The following is a 16,250-nucleotide window of genomic DNA, read 5'->3' as shown; positions in this document are numbered from 1 at the left end:
TCAACAATGAGATGATTGAGCCTAGTTCCAATGGTCTTGTGATGAAGAGAGTCATCTACACCAGAGAGAGGACTGTGGGAACTGTGGATCACAGCATAGCATTTTAATTTTTTGTTGTTGTTTGCTTGCATTTTGTTTACTTACTCATTTTCTTTCCTTTTTGACTGATTTTTCTTAAGCAGCAACATAATTGTATAAATATGTTTACATACATTGGATTTTAATATAGATTTTAACACATGTAACATATATTGGATTGCTTGCCATCTAGGGAAGGAAGTGGGATGAAAAGGGGAAAATTTGGAACACAAGGCTATGCAAAGGCCAATATTGAAAAATTATCCATCCATATGTTTTGAAAATGAAAAGCTTTAATAAAAAAATATATATATTGTACATATAAAAAAGAATATTAGAATTAGGCAAGGGAAAGTCAGTGAAACTATAAGAGATCAAGAAATAACTAAATATTGTAAAGAGGGAGAAAATAGAACAGAATGTGAAATATAAAAAAATGACAGATCTGGAGAACCAATTTAAAAAAAAATAAAATATGAGAAATATATATATATATATGAAAATGCCAGAAAGTTGTGACCAAAAATAATAATGCAGGAAACAATCCTAGAAAAATGTCCTGGAGTCTTAGAAAAATGAGAGGAAAACAGAAATAGGAGAAATTCACCGATCACCATCTGACAGAGATCGATCATGAAAAATACACAGGAATATTATTGCCATTTTGAAACACCCTGATCAAAGAGAAAATTTTACAGAAGAAAACAGTTCAAATACACTGGAGCTACAATTACAATTAACAAGACTTATTAGCACACTACAATAAAAGCTTGCAAATCTTGGAATCAAATCTATAGACAAGCAAAAGAAATAGTCCCGTGGCCAAAAATATCATATCCAGCAAAATTATCTATAACTTTTAATGAGAAAAAATGGACATTCAAGAAAGCTATAGATTTTTAGGACTTTTTCTCAACCAAACTTGAACTTAATAGAAAAATTAACATATAAGAACCAATATCAAAGATCAATTTTAAGAAACTCAACATGAAAAAATTGTTTATGTTTTTCCTACATGGGAAATGTACATTTCATGTTTAAGAGTTCTATCAATAATATGGTAAGCCCAAGATAAAGATTGGCAGAGTAAAGGTAAAAATAGTAATCATGTTATACAAATGAGGTGCAGAAGAAAATTAAACACAGAGGCATTAGAAGGGGGAGGAGGGTTCATAGTTCTGAAAACATACTCATATCAGCAATATGTCCAATAGGCAACACTATATATATATATAACATGAAGAGTATAGCACCTTCCAAAATCTATGGGAAATATACATTTTATGTTGAAGATTTACCTCAATAATAGGGTAAGCTCAAAAGAAAGATTGACAGAATAAAAGTAAAAATAGTAATCATGTTATACAAGTGAGGTGCAGAGGAAGAATAGGCACAGAGGCACTAGAAGGGGGAGGAGGGCTCATAGTTCTGAAAACCTACTCACATTGGGAATGATTTCAATAGGCAGCAATACATATATACCACGAAAGGTATAGCAACCTCTAAAATCTTAAAGAAATAAGGGGGGAGGGATGAGTGGATGGGGAAGCAAAGGGTAAAGGAAGAAGACAAGGGAGGAATCACTGGGTGGGAGGAGGTCAAATAATTATAAGTCAAGTTATGGAGCAGAATTTAATGAAAGAACTAGCAGGGATAGGAAAGATGTGTGTAAGAAGAATATGTGTATGTATGTATGTATGTATGTATGTATATGTGTATAAATAAATATATATTTTCCTAACTATAGCTTACTTGTGGGTAGGGGGGATGAAAGGAGATAAGTGTCTGTCTATGTGTGTGGGTAGGTATGTATGTACCTATATATGCATATATAAATACATCCTTTCTTAACTATAGCCTGCTTGAGGATGTGGGGGGTAATGAAAAGAGGACAAAGAATAAAGTAAAAAAAAAAGGCATGCAGCAGAGAACAAAAGAATAATTTACAAGGAAGTTAAAAAATATATACACTCATGAATATAATTTCTTTTACTCAGATGTTTACTTTCTTGTTCCTATATATTTTGAATTCTCCCTGATCTTCTGCTGGGCACACGATACTATTCTCTTTTGTTTTGTATTGCTTTTCTGTTTTTCTTTTTTCTTATTGTTTCTTTAAATTAAAAAAAATGAAAAAAATTAGCCTCTCCCCTCAAGAAGCAGACATTTCAATAGGCAAAACTACATAAATGGAAACAACTGTGGACATCGAAGAGAGGGACAGGGAAAGGCCTTTTGCAGAAGATAGATTTGAGCTAAGAACTTAAAGAGAGAGAAGCCAGCAAGTGGAGATAAGAAAGAACACTGCAGGTCTAAGAGAGAGCTAGTGCAAAAACATAAATCTCTGAAACAGAATGACATATTGAGAAGCAAAGACTGTGTAGAGGGCAGTTAGAGGCAGCTAGATGGCTCAGTAGATAAAGCCCCAGGCTTGGAGTCAGGAAAACATGGATTCAAATCCAACCTTAGACATATAAACTGCATAACTATAATAATATATTATTATATATATGTTATATAATAATATAATATAAACTGTTTCCCTTAATCCGGAGGGAAAAAAATGGCAAATCACTTTTGTATCTTTGCCAAGAAAACCCCATAGACAGTATGATTCGTGGCATCATGAAGAGTCAGACAAAAGGGAACTTAGGTGAAAGATTGGAAAGGTAGGAAGGAGCCAAGTTGTAAACAGCTTTAAAAATAAAACCAGATTTTATAACTGATTCTGCAAATTATAAGGAGCTTTTATAGGTGTGTGGTTCAATCATTTTCCAGTCATGTCTAATTCTTCATGACCTCATTTGTTTTTTGTTTGTTTGTTTTGGCACAGGCACTGGAGTGCTTTGCCATTTCCTTTTCCAGCATTATTTTACAAATGAGGAAACTGAGGCAATCTGGATAAAATGAGTTGTCCAGCTTGTAAGCTTCTGAGGCCAGTGTTGAATTCAAGTTTTTTTCTGACTCTAGGCCCAGCACTCTCTTCTCTGCACAGCACTCTGTGCTGCTACAAAGAGCTACAGAAGCTAATTGAGGAGAGCAGTGAGATGACCAGGCTGGTGCTTTAGGAAGATCACATTGACAGCTGATGGAGTAGAACAAAGAAAGGTTTGAAATAGGGACACCAGGCAGAAGCTGTACTAATAGGAAGATGGTAGGTAGGAGATGCTGCAGGCTTGACACCAGTTCTTCTGATCTCAAATCCAGTTTTCTTTCCACTTTACTATAACTGGCCTCCCAGTGAGTTAGGTTTCATCCTTTATTTCTAATGACATTTAAAATTTTCTACATGAATGATGTCAGTCAAAAATGTTAAAGATGGAAAATTAAATGAGCACATAGATATAAACTTACAATGTATGAAAAATGATTTTGTTTTATTGTTCTGGAAAAGTGATTATACTGTTTAAATACAACCTTCCATCATTAAAGATTCTTCACACCCAGAATTTTATGTGATCCCAATGACTAACTCTCTAGAAATTCTGTAAATGACTACAAGGTATTTTGGGTTCCATTAAGGCCTAAATCCACCAAAATCATTCTTGTTTGTTACACTTATGATGGGGCCACCCAAGCCTGTGTTTTCCTTTACTGTGTTTGTGGGCATGGGCACCCTTGTCTAGATCCTACATAATGCAAACTTTCTAGAATCTGGGAAGAGGGAGTCACACCTTCTTTCTGATTCATTCTCCTTTACAAAATGACCTAATGAAATGCTTTCCAAAATTAATTCAGATTTTGAGGGTTTTTTTTTCCTTTAGGACAGCAAATGCATGCCATCCAATATAGTGAGATGGTATGGAAGGTAGGATGGGGCAGATGGATTGAGCAAGGAAATATGGGAAAATCAAATTTCTATCTGATACAAAATAAGAAAGTAGGTAATACAAGGGATGTAGATCTGATCAGGATGGCACAAGTAGTTGAGTAAGGTTAATTAACAGTACCTCTCATGACATTAAATGGTTCAGTAGAGTCAAATTGGACCTTTGGGAAATTCTAGCTGTGTGACTCTGGACAAATCACTTAGCCCTGATGAAAGAGAGAGAGAGAGAGAGAGAGAGAGAGAGAGAGAGAGGAGGAAGGAAGGAAGGAAGGAAAGAAAGAAAGAAAGAAAGAAAGAAAGAAAGAAAGAAAGAAAGAAAGAAAGAAAGAAAGAAAGAAAGAAAGAAAAGGAGGAGGAAAAAAGAAAGGGAAGAAGGAAGAAAATAAGGAAGGAAGGAAGGGAGGGAGGAAGAAAGAAAGGAAGGAAGAAACAAAAAGAGAGAGGGGGAGGGAGGGAGGGAAGGAAAAAGGAAGGAAGGAAGGAAGGAAGGAAGGAAGGAAGGAAGGAAGGAAGAAGGAAGGAAGGAAGGAAGGAAGGAAGGAAAGAAGAAGGAGCATCATTTAATTACCCTCCCCTCATAGACAAACCCCACTCTTCATGCAAGTGAACAACTTTTCCTAGTTATGTCTCTGAAATATCCTTCTTGGAATCCCCACTATCCTAACTAGGTGAACATTCCATGTGACTCATTCTAAGAAATAGACTAGATCTTCACTTTACTTCCTAGACATTTCCTTGACAATTGCCTTGATGTTCAGACAGAAATCAAATTCTGGAGGATTTAACCTTCAATTTCGAAACATCTATCCTGGATCCTTTACTGTCATGATAGATGAGTTACTCGGACTTAAGTACCCATTACATAGAGGTGGATCAGCCGTGCTTCACTTTATTGCACAGCCTTTCTGTCTATCACACGTCATCCTCCTAAATTCCATTTCCGAAGCCATAGCTAGAATCAAATCCCATTGTCATTGCTTTGTCAATCTATTCTCCAATAACTCCACTAAACCCAGCCTATGTGATTCCAAACTAAAATATGTCTCCCTGGCCATTACAACCTTGGTGACTAGTCTTCTATGATAAAACTACAAATTCCTTGAGGGCTCTCAATGACTTTACTTTTCTATTTTAAAAAATAAATTGTTATGTGTATCATTTTTTTACATAACCAAACTTTCTCCCAATATCTCTCCTCCTTTATCCTCCCTGAGAGCCATCACACATAAAAAAAAAAAAGGAAAAAGTAGAGGAAGATTGAAAAATCAAAAATAAGAGTCAAAACAAAATATAGGAATATATGTTATTATATATAGTATATTATATCATTCTTTACATACAATTATTTATGTGCAACATAATATATTTTGTTATATATTAAATTAATTCTATAATTTTAAATTATGTTTATGTTATATATTGTTGTATATAATCATTTTATATAGTTACACGCATATATTTATGTATATATGTATATGTTCATATATATACATATACATGTAGTTACTTATCTATATCTTTTTATCTAACTCTATCTATCATCTACAGATTTGTATGTCTGAATGTGACTCTCTCACTCCTACAAAGGACTGAGGAGGAAATATCTGCACATATCTTTTTGTTGGTAAGATGCTTATTATTATTATTTTCTAGATGACACGGTGGATAGAGCTCTAGAATTAGAGACCAAAAAACCAGAGTTCAAATTCAGCTTCAGACACTTAATAACTATGTGATCCTAGGCAAGATATTTCATCTCTGTTAGCCTCAGTTTCCTCATCCGTAAAGTGGGATAACAACAGCACCCACATCCAGAGGTTGTTGTAGGAACTCAAATAAAATAGTATTTGTGAAGTGCTTTACAAACCCAAAAATACTATATAAATAATTGTTACTGTTGTTACTGTTGTTTCCAACCTTGTTGTTTCGTAATTGTTTTTTCTTTCCATTTACAATGTTGTCATTTTGTATGTTATTGTCTTGATTCTACTTGTTTTCTTCTGCAACAGTTTATATGAATCTTTCTATATTATTCTCTATTTATTGCATTCATTATTTCTTACAGCACATTAACATTCCATTACTTTCTTGGATCAGAGGTTATTTAGTTGTTTTTTTTTTATTTGATAAATAAAAAAAATACTTTCTTTCTATTTCTTTGATACTACAAGTTGCAAGACGATTTCTTGTTATCATTGATCTCCTTAAAGTATATGTCTAGTAGTGGAATCTCTGGGCCAAGGAGTGTAGTTATTTTAGGCACCATTTGGATAATTCCAAATGCTTTCAAAAAAACACTGAGTCAAAGCTCTATCACCCATGTAGTGACATATCTATCTTCACATAATCCCTCCAACACATTGACTATTCCCTTCTTTTGTCATTTTGTTTATTTGCTTGGTATTTGCTTTAGGATGAATTTAGTATATGTGTGTGTGTGTGTGTGTGTGTGTGTGTGTGTGTGTGTGTGTGTATTTGTATTTGTGACTGAGAATTCATTCACATCATTATTAATATTTTACATTTCTTTCTTTTTTACATCTAAGTGGGACAGGGTTTAAAGAGTGCCAGATATAGAGTAAAAAAGATACAAATTCAAATCTGGCCTCAGATGTTAGCTGTATGATCCTGAGCAAGTCACTTAACCCTGTTTGCCTCAGTTTCCTCATTTGTAAGATGAACAGGAAAAGGGAATGGCAAAAGAACGTTGGTATATTTGTCAAGAAAACCACAAATGGGGTTATAAAGAGTCAAGCATTACTGAACAAGCACAAACAAGTCTTTTTTTTTCTAAAATTGTATGTATCCATCAACCATTTATTTACTGGAGAATGCTAATTTTGTATTTGATCATGTGACATAAACACAGTGCTCAATATAACTAAGCCCTTAAAGTGCTTTTTAATTCATTCATTTACTCATTTGTTTATCAGTCACTTATTTTTTCATTCATTCATCCAATGAAGATAATTATCTTCTAAAAATTCCACTTAGTAAATCTAAAAGTCTTTACTATCTCCCCTCTCATATTGTGGTTTTTCTACATGATCCAGAATTCATTTGTGTGTTTTAATATCATCTCTCTACAGTCTTGCATGCTGACTCATTCTTAGCCCTTTTTATGAATTCTGAATGTACTAAATCGATCAGGTCCTCAGAGGGCCTGTCTTTGAGCTCAGCCAGACAAGAAAAGATAAAAACAGGCACAAAGTGGCACCCTGCAATAGAGGCAACAAACACATGGTCTGTAGGTCACATGTGGCCAAAACACTTTCAAGCATGCTCTAACCAGATTAAAATATAATTGGGATATACTTAACAAAATCAATAAAACATAGATTATGTGTGATTTTTCTAAGTCACTATAGGGCTGGCAAGGATGTTTATGGACATTTTGGTGTCCCTGTTTTTATTTGGGATTGACAACACTGTCCTACAGTGACAAAATTATTGGGTCTTTTTTAATTCCCTTCTCTCACCTCTATTGCTGTCATGCAAATCTCAGTGTCATAGACTCATAGATTTAAATCTGAAAAGGATTTTTTGAAGTGTCTAGTCAAACTCTGTTGTTGGAATCCTTACTAACTGCTAAGTAATTAGAGTTGATCTAATCTTACAAGAAGATGTTTTGGGCAGAACCTGAAACAAGGTACTAAGTAGAACTACCCATAATCCCTCTCTCTGGAAGGAGCATAAATAGGCCAATGGGCCAGTCGGAGAGTTCTAGAGAGGAAGACGCTACAAGTCGAGATTTCACCGGAATGACATGAAGACTGGAGCTGGCTGGAGGCTGAAGAAAGCAGAGGCAGAGGCTGAAGGACCAGACCTTTGGATTTAAAGACATTTGGAGAGAGCTCTTGGAACCAAGCAGAGAGATAGGCCTCTAAGCTAACCGGGCTATATTGGAAATAATAAAAGATCTGAACTTTTATCACCTGACTGTGTTTTGAGAAGAAAAAGCTCACCACATTTTGGCGCCCTGAACGTGGGACAAACAGACCCCTCAGTGGATTTCAGTGGAAAAGCTCCGATCCGGATTCAAGTGGAAAAGCTCCGATCCTGATTCAAGTGGAAAAGCCTCTGATCCTGATCCAGTGGAAAAGACTCTTCAACCCAGAAATTAGGGTGAGTGCAACAAAGAAATTTTGTTAGAAGAGTTAAAGTAGAATTTCAGCTAAGATGGGACAGATATTTAGAAAACAGCCTGTTTCTGTTCAAGGAAAATGTTTAGAGAGCATTGTCAAAGTTATGGAAAGCCAAGGTTTAATTATAAGTTTACAGCAAATCACTGAACTTTTACAAACTGTAAAGAACATATGTCCTTGTTTCTCTCTTGATAAGGAATTAGATCTAAATGAATGGAAATTGGTTGGAGAGGATCTTTGTCAATTCTATGATAAAAATGGGCCTAATTCAATAATTAATACATATAATGTAATACAATTGGCTACAAGAAGTTATTTAAGTGATAGAATGATGAAAAGGAAAGTACAGGAGGAAGAAGTGCCAACTTTACTAGGTGAAAAGGAGGACGAATCAGATGAGAATGGAGTTAATTACAATTCTGAGTATGATACTTCACAGCAGGAGGAATTAGGTGATTCCACATCTCATGACCCTCCCCCTGCAATTAACCCTTCATGGGTGGAACAAGGGGGAGGGAGAGAGACAGAAACACAGTCAGCTTCTCCTGTAAAGCAGAATTTGACAAGATTAGAAAAAGCATTAATTAAAGCAAAAAATGAAGGAGAAGATATATCTGATTTTATAAATGCATATCCTGTGATTGAAGAGCTCAACTCCTCAGGTCAAAAAGAGAGAAAATACACTCCTTTTAATTTGGAAAAAATTAAAGATTTGAAAAAGGATTGCACTCTTTATGGGGCTACATCATCTTATGTGAAGATGTTACTAGATAATTTGTCTTATGAAATCCTAACCCCGAATGACTGGAAATCCATAGCGAAAACTTGTCTAGAACCGGGACAAAATTTATTGTGGCTTTCAGAGTTTCATGAATTATGTAGGATTCAAGCCCAATACAATAGGCAAACAGGAGCTATTGTACAAGTTGCTTTTGACCAACTAGCTGGTGAAGGTCAGTATGCAGAGAGTTCAGAACAGATTTATTATCCCATAACAGTGTATGAGCAAATTTCTAAGGCTGCAATAAAAGCTTGGAATTCTCTCCCTGGACAGAAAGATGGAAATAATGTTTTCACAAAAATAGAGCAAGGTCCCAATGAACCTTTTGCAGATTTTGTGGGACGTTTACAAACAGCTGTAATAAGAACCATTGGAGATAATGCTGCCACAGAAATAATGACTAGACATTTGGCTAAGGAAAATGCCAATGAGGTTTGCAAGAGAATTATATGGGGGCTAGACAAAAATGCTTCTTTAGAGGAAATCATAAGACGCTGTGCCACAGTGGGCACAAATGCTTATTATGCCCAGACTATGGTGAACTTGGAAAGACAAGGTCCTTCTTGGCAGAGGAATTCTAGAGAAACTCGTCGATGTTTTCAGTGTGGAAAAATTGGACATTTGAGAGCTCATTGTAGATATGGAGATAGAGTGAGAAGACAGGGTGAGAGAAAACCCAAAACCCCATGTCCAAAATGTAACCGAGGCTTTCATTGGGCCTCTAAATGTATATTGACCCAGAGGAATGAGAGGCAGGGCCCAGCTCTAAAGTATCAATCAAAGGACAGGTGGGGCATGATAGCAGCTGAGGTTACACCCAGAGAGACTTTAGAAATTCAGAACTCTGATGTCATCAACCAACAGAAAAGCAATCAGGATTACAGTTGGGAAGAATACAGGCCTTTTAAGACAACAAGACAATATCCAATGCAAACAGCTCCAATGTAATTACCAGATGATGAGGAGAAATCCCAAATTTGGTAAATAGAAGGGAATTAGATTAACTGCTTGGGGAAGAGGATCTGCTTATATTTCCACAGATGGAGAAAGAATCAGATGGCTGACTATGAAACTGTTAAAAAGACTTTTAAAAACTTCAGGAATCATTGGATTTCCTAACACAAGATGAAACTGTTTTACTTCTTGAAAAACCAGCAAGAATCATTGGGTTCCCTGAGATGAAAAATTGTTGATGAGACTTTTGCAGTACTTCAGGGCTTACAGGAACTATTGGATTCCTGGCACATGAACTAATGGACAATGGAATCCTATTGGACTGTTTCTAGGACTTATGGACATGTGTAAATTTTTAGGTTGATTCATGTTGTTACATTACTACTAGCCTGTGTTATATTGCTATGTACTTATGTAAATTATGTATAATGCCTCCCATATTGATGGATTTATGTATACCATATATATCTGTTACAAAGTTCTGGCCCATATTGATGGATTTATGTGTACCCCCTCAGAAACCCCCTATGTTTTAAAACAAAAGAAAGGGGGAGATGTTGGAATCCTTACTAACTGCTAAGTAATTAGAGTTGATCTAATTTTACAAGAAGATGTTTTGGGCAGAACCTGAAACAAGGTACTAAGTAGAACTACCCATAATCCCTCTCTCTGGAAGGAGCATAAATAGGCCAATGGGCCAGTCGGAGAGTTCTAGAGAGGAAGACGCTACAAGTCGAGATTTCACCGGAATGACATGAAGACTGGAGCTGGCTGGAGGCTGAAGAAAGCAGAGGCAGAGGCTGAAGGACCAGACCTTTGGATTTAAAGACATTTGGAGAGAGCTCTTGGAACCAAGCAGAGAGATAGGCCTCTAAGCTAACCGGGCTATATTGGAAATAATAAAAGATCTGAACTTTTATCACCTGACTGTGTTTTGAGAAGAAAAAGCTCACCACACTCTGTCATTTTGCAGATTAAGAGATTGATGTGAACTTAATTCATCCAAGATCAGTAAGTGGCTAAATAAGAATTTTAATTATATTCCTCTGACTTCAAATACAAATCTCTTTAAACACAGTAGATAGAATGGTAGGCTTGCAATTGGGAAGTCTTAAGATCATTTTGTATCTCTGATATTTACTGTCACTTGCTTCTCTGATCTTCGGTTTCATCATTGTAGCATGGGGATATTGACGATGGGCTCCCTCAGAAGGTTGTTGTGAGGACAAAATGAGCTAATGTATGTGTGTAGTTATGTAAGCTCTAAAGTGATACACAAATATCTGGCTGTTATTAGTTAATATGATTAATGACAACATTTTAAAACTTTCTACAGGCTGATCATTGCCTCCTCTCACTCACCCCAAGAACCCTACTGCTATAAATTATTTTGATGTGTTAATCATAGTATAAAAGGGGAAATAAGAAATGAAATTGATATGGCAAAAGCTCTCATATTTTCTTCTTGGCCTTAACCTAATATTAAGGCAGAAGGGGAAATATATGTATATAATAATATCTAAACCATTTTGGCAATACACTATTTATAGCTTAGTTTCTCTTAACTAAATTATAACTATAAAGCTCACTATGAGGACACATTTAACTTCATTTTGCCACAGCTACAATCCATAGCAATTGAGGCACTAAATATTGTTCTGGGCTGCAGAAAATCAGACTTTCTATAATTAAGTCTTTCCCCAGCCCCAAACCCAATTCCCAGAAGCCATATTCTGGTTGCCGACTTCCTGGGGAAGACTACTGAGTTACTGATAACAGGATCTTTGTTTTCTTCCCTTTGTTAGTACCAAAATGAACTGCAGTGGCAGCAAGTATCAGATGAGAATCTGAGAAGGTAGTTTGAGTTCTCCCAAATATCACAAGGGATGGAGACATCCTATAAATTTCTGCCAATCAGTATGTGGACTGCTTGAATAAAACTGTCCAACAAAATGGGTGATCGAGCATTCAAACATAAAGAACCTGGAAATAAATGATCAGATATTGAAGGACAAGACAAAATAAATTCTAGTCTTGTCATGGTGGACATCTTTGCTCTCGAATCTTGGAAAATAAGAATGAACCACTACTTTTACCCTTTGACTGATAAGGAAGTATTAGTTGGTTTAGAAGCAACTTGAAAGTAGGAATTGACTTTTACCTCCTTTTGCATCCCCAGCCCTTAGCACTAGTATCTAGTAGATACTTAATAAATGCTGATTGATTGATTGATTGAAAAAGAGTCCAGTACATTTTGAGAATACACCCAAATAGAGCTCATCCTCTCTGATTCCATGGACAGAACATAATGGGAGCCACATAATTCATAGCAATGAAATAAGAGTACAGAAACACATAGTGGTAGGATAGAGACCTCAACCTTGAATGATGAACCAGATGCCCATATACATGAGTTCTTTCTCAGCAGATTCAAAGCTAACCACAGGGTCAATACTAGTTGACACTTTCTCTCTCTCTCTCTCTCTCTCTCTCTCTCTCTCTCTCTCTCTCTCTCTTTCTCTCTCTCTCTCTCTTCCCCCCCCTCTCCGTGTGTGTGTTCATGTTTAATACAAAGCCTATACATCAACCCCTGTGGTTATTTAATTTTCTTTTGCTCGTGTATTTGTTTATTCACATGTAAAGTACTTATGCTAATATGCCCTTGTCTTTCTTTATACCCCCAATAGAATGCTGGGCAAATAGTGTGTCATTTTAAAAAAAATGTTTATTGTCCTGACTATTGTAGTCATAATGACCATACCATGCCCTACATAGCTCTGTAGACTGAAATCACCCTGAAATCTCATAATTGCAAAGAAAGAAAGGAAACAGCAAAACTTTGGTAGAGAAAAGATAGATATGTTTTTATGGAAAGAGATTCTCACGGGAATTTGGTTCAGGAAATTCAGAAAGATTTAAAAATGTAATTTGGTACATTAAATCTAAAATGCCATTGAAAATGTCATTGAAATATAAAATAATATAAAATAATAATGTGGTCATGGCAGTGAACATATATATATGTACATATATATATATATATATATATATATACATATATATACACACACACATATATTTGCATATGATTGTGAAAGATTGAAGAAAGAGGGACTTTAGCAAGAATGAGCACTGAAATACAATGCAAATTCACAGAAATGTGCCACAAAGTTATAAAGGCAGTGTTAGGATGACCAAAACTCAGAAGGGGTCAGCACTTGAAAAAGATCTCAAGAAAATTAGAAGGAATAAAAAAGGGAGGGAGGGAGGGAGGGAGGGAGGAAGAGAGGGAGAAAAGAAAGAAGAGAAAAGCAAGGAAGGAAGGAAGGAAGGAAGGAAGGAAGGAAGGAAGGAAGGAAGGAAGGAAGGAAGGAAGGAAGGAAGGAAGGAAGGAAGGAAGGAAGGAAGGAAGGAAGGAAGGAAGGAAGGAAGGAAGGAAGGAAGGAAGGAAGGAAGGAAGGAAGGAAGGAAGGAAGGAAGGAAGGAAGGAAGGAAGGAAGGAAGGAAGGAAGGAAGGAAGGAAGGAAGGAAGAAGGAAGGAAGGAAGGAAGGAAGGAAGGAAGGAAGGGAGAGAGGGAAGGAAGAAGGGAGGGAGGGAGGGAGGAAGGGAGGAAGAAAGACGGGGGTTGGGAGAGAGGTAAGGAGAAAGGAAAAGAAAGAAAGAAAGGTGCCAATTGATTTGTTATTTGGTTTTTTTTTTTCCTTTTCTTCATCTTCATCCTTTTTCCCTATGTGATTGTGAGTATTGATTCCCTGGGAGGAGAGGAGAGGAATATAGGGGAAAATATAAATTATGTAAAATTCAGTGATATTAATAAAAATCTTTTTTAAATAGATTTTTTAAAATGGAGCAGGTGGTGCTCAGGAGCCAAGATACACTTAGTATTGAGCCAAATTACCCACATTTCTTCTTACCTTTGTCAGTGGAAGGAAAAAAAAAAAAAACATTTGCTTCAGAGTCTCAGAACCTGTTTAAATCCAAGTGCTGCTGCCTACTCCCTACATGACCTTGGCAAGTCACTTCCCCTGATGGGGTCTCCATGATGAAATGAGAAGACTAATTAAGATGATCCATAAAGGCCCTTTAAGCCCTAAATCTCTGATCACTGCTTGATGTGTTTATGATACTGGTAGAAAAGGGGAGTGACAATGACATACTTAAGCTCAGTAAGGACATTGCTTGAGGCTACAGAATCAAGATGAATTTGTGCTCAAGAGTAGCCATCATGGGGTATTTCATCATTCTTCTTTAATCAAGAATATCTGAAATGTTGTGAAAGCATTCTAAATGTTATTAAATACATATATTTTTCCTCTTGCTTTTGTATATTATAGGTAAGAGGAATGATGGGTGAATTTTGTAAAAATGCTCTCCAGATTTTTTTATACTGTGATTAGGACATAGAAATAATTCATAGCAGTGAAGTCTGCTTGGTGAAGATGCAATGACTAATCTCTAGTGTGTTGCCATGCAAATGACACTGATTGATGCTAACAGATCTTACTAAGGGATTTAAGACTTCTCCAAGGTACAGACAGAGGTGATTGGGGAGTGTGCTGCTGTAGTGTTAGGATTGGATGGTCCATGTTGATTCAGTCTCAGTTTTTAGGGTTAGAGATGAGAAGTTCTGTGCCCTACATATAGACAAACTCAGAATTAGGGAATCAGATGGATCTGATGAACTGATTATACTAAAGCACTTTTTGCAAAGAGGCGCATAACAAATCATACAGTCATTAAGCATTTATTAAACACTGTGTTTAAGACTGAGTGCATGTTAAAGATACAAAAAGGGGAAATTAAATAGTTTCTGTCTTTAAGGAGCTTACATTCTATTAGATGGAAAATAATATATACAATAGGTTGTTACAAAATAAATAGAATCTAATTCAGAATAGATGGCACAGTTTGATTCAACACTGGGAATGAAGTCAGAAAGACTTATCTTCCTGAGTCCAAATCTGGCTTTAGACACTTACTAGCTATGTGACTCTAGGGCAATTACTTAACTCTTTTTGCTTTCATCTATGAAATGAATTGGGAAAAGAAATGAAAAATGACTCTAAGGTCTTTGTCAAGAACAACAACAGTTTAGCACATGGGACTGGGAATGAACCCTGAAGAAAACAGATTCCAAGAAGCACAGACTGTTCAAAGACATGGAGGTGAAAGATGGAATATTATGCACAGGGTACAGTAAGTAAGCCAGTTGGGATGGAAGGAAAAATGAAAAAAACGTACTGTGACACATCAGTCCAGGAAGAGACTTGAAGCCTGAATTTGATGGCCTTAAATGCCAGAGTTTTGCTGGTTTTTTAGTTATTGCTGGCTCTTTGTGACCCTATTTGAAGTTTTCTTAGCAGAGATAGTGGAGTGGTTAGCCATTTCCTTCTCCAGTTCAGAGAGTTGTTCTGTGATATGCCCAGAGTCACACAGTTATTAGTGTCTAAGGCCAGATTTGAACTTGCATCTTCTGACTCTGGGCCTGGAGGTCTATCCACTGTGCCACCTAGCGGCCAGGAAGAGCAACTCATGTTTTATCCTAAAAGCAATAGAGTTGTTAAATCTTCCTGAGTAGGGTGGTAATGTGATCAGAACAGAGGTATTCCACTGATGAGCCTCATTAGGCCTACAACACTCCTGAGTGAGACCCAAACAAAATTAAAATCAAATTGGAAAATAAATTAAAAGTTAATAAAACATAAACATTAGATTTTTAAACTGCCATTATGTGGCCCACAGTGATTTTTATATAGCTTTTAACATCCACCCCTCATTATTACTTGAATTTGCCATCACTGCTCTAGCAAAAGCTTTCCCAATACAAGGATTCTCTAAAATAAGTGATCTAAATTCACATTTTAAAATTTGCAAAATGTTTTTACAAACACCATTTCTTTTCTTATGCATAAACATCCCTATGAGAAAAGTATCACTGGTGTTATTAGTCCCATTTTAGGTGGGAAAAATTGAACTTCTAAGATGTTAAACAACTTGCCTGTTGAGATCATATAATTTTTAAGTGTCCTAGGCCAAATGCAAAATGAGGTCTTCCATAACTACAAAGCTAGTGCTCTTTTCACAATATCAGATTCTCAGAGAGTTTCTGCTTAAATAGTGAAAGAATTTAAAGGATAAAATATAAAGTTCACCAATAGAATTTATTCTTCTTGAGAAAAATGATTTCTTTCTTTTTTTTTGGAATATCATCTCCTCAGTGCAGGATATAAGCCAGTGGTTCTCAAAGTATGGTCTAGAGAATCCTGGGGATCTCTGAAACCCTTTTAGAGGGTCTACAAATTCAAAAATAGTTTTTATTTCCAATATGGTAAATGTCTATAAATATAATCCAGATAAACAAAAACTCTTTGGAGAGATCCTCAATCATTTTTAATAGGATAGAGATACTGAAAACAAAAGTTTGAGAACCACTGATATAAGCTTTTAATAAATGTTTGTTAC

Source organism: Antechinus flavipes, chromosome 2 (assembly GCF_016432865.1).
Source record: "Antechinus flavipes isolate AdamAnt ecotype Samford, QLD, Australia chromosome 2, AdamAnt_v2, whole genome shotgun sequence".
Lineage (NCBI taxonomy): Eukaryota > Metazoa > Chordata > Mammalia > Dasyuromorphia > Dasyuridae > Antechinus > Antechinus flavipes.
This window is presented reverse-complemented; position numbering follows the sequence as displayed.